The 6,000-nt window shown below is 42.3% G+C and overlaps 1 protein-coding gene across 3 annotated transcripts in view; it reads right to left on the reverse strand.

The window, feature by feature from the left end:
- Nucleotides 1-3,073, reverse strand: part of map3k22 (mitogen-activated protein kinase kinase kinase 22) — a 34,839-nt gene extending 31,766 nt beyond the window's left edge. For 2 of the 3 annotated variants that reach the window (XM_086151151.1, XM_086151150.1), the window contains exon 1: nt 2,696-3,051. The gene's annotated coding sequence lies outside the window, so the exon portion shown is untranslated. Of the gene's footprint in view, nt 1-2,695 lie in introns of all 3 variants that reach the window. The other variant, XM_086151149.1, reaches the window with a different exon arrangement.
- Between the last annotated feature and the right edge of the window lie 2,927 nt (nt 3,074-6,000).

Below are 6,000 nucleotides of genomic sequence, written 5' to 3' on the forward strand. Positions count from 1 at the left end.
TTTTACTCTGTAATATTCACCTTGATTGTAAAGGGTTCAGTAAAAATTTCACATTAACAAGAACTTGCAGCCTTTTTTTTAACCACTTAAAAGAGTAACAAATGGCAACCGTTTGACTGACAATTACGACACGTTTTTTTTTGATCATCCATGAAAAAGAAGCAGATAAAAGGCCCCTCGTTGACTGTGAAAGGTGGGTTTGTATCAGTAGTTGGTTAAAAACCTAGAGGGGTGTTTGATAGAGATGGCCAAGCTTGATAAACAATCCCTGCAGAGGCACCAATCAGACTCCAGGGTTGGAAAATCCCACTTGGGGAAAGTGATGGCTCTATTACCCGGGAGACTCGGAGATTTGTCTACTGCCAGAATCAGCTGCAGAAGAAAATAGCCAGCTGAAGGAGTGATTCTCCATGATGCGCATATCTGCTGGGCTGAACCAAAGGAGCATATTCTTGCTGCGAGAGGAATCTACTCACAATCTGTAAAAAGTATGTTTTTTTTTTTTTCTTCCCCCCACGGTAACATGCCATTACAAGCACATTCATTCATTGTGTTTCTCTTGCCGGACGCAGCCATACAGACAGAGCTCACGGACTTAAATCAATTTCACACGAGACACAACGTCATAGAGCTGTGCTTCTTGTGAGAAATAGAAAAAAAAAAGTTTTATAACCGAAGTATGTGTGAATGAAGACGGTCTCAACCTTGGGCATCCGCGGAAAACCACATTTCTTGCAGGGTGACCGGTACAAATGAGGATGTCTAATGTCTATGGTCTTCGGCATACCTTTGCACATGGTATGTGCTCAGACTGGAAGTGTGCGGCGTTTCCGGCTGCCACTGCAGTTTCTACAAGCAGCTGACGGCTATTGGCCGAACTAGTCAAACAAGCCATGCAGACAAAGCTCAATCAGGGAAACTTCCTCCTGGTATGTCGAATGTAGGGAGGGGGGACGGGGGGTTGCATTTTTGTGCGGCGATGATTTTCCTGGCTTTACCTGGGCTCTACGTTTTCTTTTGGAAGTGGATAGTTGCAGAGTTGAGCTATTTACACAGTTAAGACTCGAGAGATCTATTAGATAAATATTGCAATAATGACCAAGGGGCCTTAGCTAGGAGTACTAGTCATTATTCATGTTGAACACAAAGAGCAATGTTGGCAGGCATTTAGGGCGGACTGACAGAAAATGTGCTGACAAACCAGGTAAACACACCTGGTGAAACGCTACCTCAGATATGTGAGGCAAGTGGACGCACCTAACTACCAAAGCTATTCGGTTTTCAAGGAATCCTTTGAAAAGGACTAACCCTAACCCTCAGTGTGAGTCACAGTGACCTTAACACTTCAAAGAGCTCTGACATGTGTTTCTTCCGTCAGAAACGCAACGTGTCCGAGAGGCTTCGGACGCTCTTTCAATTCCTGGTTTGTTTTCGAGAGAAAAAGGCGAAGTGACGTGGAAGCTCTGCCCACCTGCTGCATCTTCAGGGCAATGACCTGAAGAGGCTTGCATTAGCCGAGAGTTCGCCTTCTTTTTACATCTGAGCTTATTTGACTTAACAAGAAACAGGAAGAAACTAGCAACGGCATTTGCATCTGCATTTCATTTGCTTGACTAAAGCTTTTTTTGAATTTTCCAGAGAAAGTCATCATCCCATGATTGGTTGACCGTGCAAAGTTGCCCATGGGGAGACGTACTTCTTCATTCCCTGGAGCGAGATTGACGGGAGCCTTGGCAACCATTGGGCAACCCGAGGTGAAACCATCACAACTCCAGAAAGAGTCCAAAGCATATTCTAGTTTCTATTATAGTTTTATCGGCCACTTCTCCCTGTGCCTAGCAGTTGCTGTGTGATTCAGAGCCGTAATCAGCTGGATGGATTGTTTTGCTTGAGACGCAGCGACCATATCTATGGGCGGTTTCCATTCAACAGTTTTACTCTCACTTTGAGGTTACTCCTGAAACTGCAGGGCACATCCATGTGCCGATAAACTCCTCCATCACTTTGTTTTCTGTTCTTTCCTTTGAGTGCGGGTCATATTCGTTGGAATCGGGTGACCAGAACACCGTGGCGATAGTCTTAATTTGGCTGGGAAAATATATTGACTCTGACCCCGAATTCTTCAGAAAGACATCAGCCTTCGAGGAAGGAAAAGCAAACGCACTGGGGGAGAAAGTACGTCTTTGTGCAGGCTTGAATAACGGCCACAGAGATCTGGACTACAACTATGGCAGACTGTGATTCCTGCCAGGATGACAAGTCTTGACAGAAATCTTTCACCAAATATGGCCAAATGTTCACACCGCACCATGTTAGTAAGGACAAAAAAAAACATATCACAGCTTTGAAGACATCAGGGCACGGAATATATCCACAAAAAGCCAATGCAAAATAATACCTTCCAGAGAAAAAAATAGCTTACTTTTCTCTCCAACATATTTGCGTAAGAATAGATCTCTGCAGTTGTAGTTTTACCCGAGGATGTTCATGTTTACAGTTGCAAGAGAAGCTGTCAATCAGCCGGGGCCATCTGTGGCCCCTATACATCCACTTTATATATCTACATCTACTTTGTAAACTAAGTGTTACATGGAAATAACTGAATTATCGTGACTGCAAGTCTCTGCATTGCTCTGCTACAATTGGTGAATGACTAATATTGTGACTAACTGTTTAATAAAACTAGACGGGTTACCTTTTTATCTGTGCGTTTCCATGATCCGGTCTCGGAAGCTAGTTATTGGTGACGATCAATGGATCGAAGAGTGAAATCGATCGCAATAAAAGAGAAAAGGATCCCAAGTGATATTCGCAAAAACAAACAAAAAACAAAAAAAAAAAACAGCGGGGCTCGTATCCGGAAATGGGGGTGGAGAGGGTGGCAGGAATTACAAATACGGGCCGGGTCGACGCTGGAAGGTCCTCTGCTCCCGCCGGAGCATCGTGTTTGTCAACCGCGGGGCGCGACGGTTCGGAGTAAAGTTTCTTCCGCCCGGTGCGTCGCTCGCCTCCGCCACATTACTGGTGCGCGATCCGCGCGGCCGACGCTCCCCGGAGCTGCGCCTCTGACGTCACGATACACGTCAGCTTTTCGGGAAGTGGTGACGCCTCCCCCAACCTCCCCCCCCCCCCCCCTCTCTGCGTACGGTGGCGTGTAGCGACCCCTTGTGGGGAACGGCAAAAATGCACTTCTTTTCGAATCCAAAGACTGATTCAGATTCTGATTCGATTCAATTCATTTTGTCAAATCAAATCAAATCCGAATCAGTCATTTTATCTGAAAGCAAATCATATGGGAGGGGGAAAAAATAATGGTTGTGATGTTTTTCTCTATTTCTTTTTTTGTCTACCAGTGTCGAATCAAATGATATCAGTCTTTGATTCAATTAGCCTGAATCGGTCATCTTTTCGGAAAAAAAATTCAGATAAGATGGGAGGGGCGGAACTCAATGATTGTGACATTTTTCTTAATTTTTTTCTCCTCCCAGTGTCGAATCCAATCAAATCAAAACAGTCATAGATTTAATTAGCCTGAATCAGTCATTTTATCATAAATCAAATCAGATTCAAGAATAAAGCTCTAATTCTGATGCGCAGTCAAGAAGCGCGTTTCCCTGTGCATCAGAATTTGAGCTTTATTCTTGAACAAAGTATTTGAAATTCATTTTTTTGCTGTTCACAGTGAAGCCAGATAGGTAGTGTAACATATTTTTTTTATTCTAGCAAAAAAAAATCAGCCCAATGAATAATAAGCTTAGTATTGCAAAGAGGTGGAAACTGCACAGATAAGTATTAATCAGTATGAACAGGATTAACAGATAGAAGGGGAATAGCAAAGAGAATTAAAAAAATCAATGGTTGTGATGCTTTACTGTATTTTTTTTCTCTTCTCAGTATTAAAATTGAATCAGTCATGAATTCAATTAATCTGAATCAGTTATCTTATCTGAAATGGCAAAAGATAAAAGAGAAATCAATATTTGAGATGTTTTTCTGTATTTTTTCTCCCACTGTCAGATCGAATCTAAATCAGTCATCAATTCGATTTGTCTGAATCAGTCATCTTGTTTGAAACAAAATCAGACAGGAGGGGAATGTCAAAAAGAAATTAAGAAAAATCAATGGTTGGGATCTAAATTTTTTCTCAAGTGAAGAGCACAGTCTACAGGACATACAGTCAGTGCTAAGGGCTCCTGAGGATCACAGGTTTCATTCAGACAGCTGAAAAAACATTTATTTCACTCTCTTCCTCAACTGGGCTTCACGATAGAGCTATTACTGCAAATTTGAATGCAAAAACAACATTGTAAATACTTTTTACAATGCAGCCTACAGGGTGGTTGGACCTGGTGATTGAGATTGTCTTGGACCAGTTACAAGACTCATAAAAAGACTAGAACAACATCTAGTTTTAATTTTCCTCAACTATATTGCCTTTAAATTGGTACTTGTGCTTCTTCACAAAAAAATCTGTGGCAGACAAATTATGATACTGTGTTGCTTGTTTGGAGGAGATCTTTAAACTTTTTTCACTCAATAACCACACGTCACGGTGATGATGGTCAAGCCATAATCAAGCCACCATTTCATCGCTGCAAATTTATCATTGCATATTCGACAAACCGCAGATCCAAATGCAAATTCCTCTGTCCATGGGTTGAAGCGTATAAACTAGTTGGCTATCTGATAAAATGAATTTCTTCACCTTTACAATGACCCGGACGTGCTCGAAAGCCATTGGTTCCTGACGCAACCAACAAGTGAACCGTGAAATTTATCTTCAAAACTAATTTGTTTACTTTGAAATAACACAGTATTATGAAGAAATATCACAAGTATTTTAAAATCAGTTCAAAACTGATTTTTTTTTCAACTCAAAATTGTCTGGGAGCCATATTTCATCACCAGAAGAGCCATATATGGTTTGCGAGCCATAGGTTCCCGACCGCTAGTTTATAGTCTGGGCAGACACCAACGTCCTTTTGGATTTAGTTTAAAAACTACCTGGGATTATTATTATTTTGTGACTGGACAGCAAAAGCATCAGCCGTCCCTCCCGTGTCTCTTCCGCAGCTTGATCAGAGCACAAAACAGCGAATGCTCCCCTGACCTTGTCCCCGGCAAACCTGTTCTCCCTATTACTGTTTCATTGTGATCAGACACGCCCTTGCTCCGTGCAAAAGGCTGATGGAGTGCAATGAATATCAATTTGAATATTTGCAGCCCTCTGTGGATTTGCGCTGCTTGTAGATGATGCTGAACTGTGCAGCAGATGAAAACCACAGGCAGGTGGTTTGAACAACAAAAAAAGCCCCGTACATTTGTTTGTACGTTGTGTAGGCGGGTGTATTAGTATGCATCAGATTTCTGTGTGATCCCCCCCCCCAACACCACATCATAGAATGCTTCAGGGTGATTCCGCATCTCCAGAGGATGGATTTAAGAAAGTCATCTTTAGGAGAAGTTTGTCATGGGGTATTTGGGGGTTATTCATTTTCATTTGAGGTTGGACTCAACAGCAGCTGGAGCAATTAATTAATCCATATTACCTTCTATTGAGTGCACACATTAATCTAAACTAAACATTAAACTAAGTGATTCAACACACGGATGCATAAAATTTAACATGGCCTCTAAAATTGTAACAATCAGTGGTTACTAGACGTTGCCAGACCCTGTCATAGATGCTGAAAGGACCCCTGCCGCTGTCAGAGCAATTTTCCGAGTTGGAATCTGTATTCAGCGGTCTCCACTCCCCCCGGAGGCATGCAAATGCACACATGCAAAGAGCGGGTAAACAGGCCATGTCAAATTACTTTGAAATTGTGTTTCAATCATGAAAATCATTCCAGTGTCTCCCATGTGTGTGTTGCAAATCCCCCCCATCTGGTTTTGTCAGTCTGACAAGTCTCGAGGGGAAGCACTCTAAGAATTCACTGGTGTTGAATGAGACCTTGCTTTCCCAGCAGCACTGCAACAGACTGGTGAGTGTGTCTAATG

This window comes from Fistularia commersonii, chromosome 8 (assembly GCF_037954325.1).
Source record: "Fistularia commersonii isolate RoL2024-O1a breed Wild chromosome 8, RoL_Fcom_v1.0, whole genome shotgun sequence".
Taxonomy (NCBI): Eukaryota; Metazoa; Chordata; class Actinopteri; order Syngnathiformes; family Fistulariidae; genus Fistularia; species Fistularia commersonii.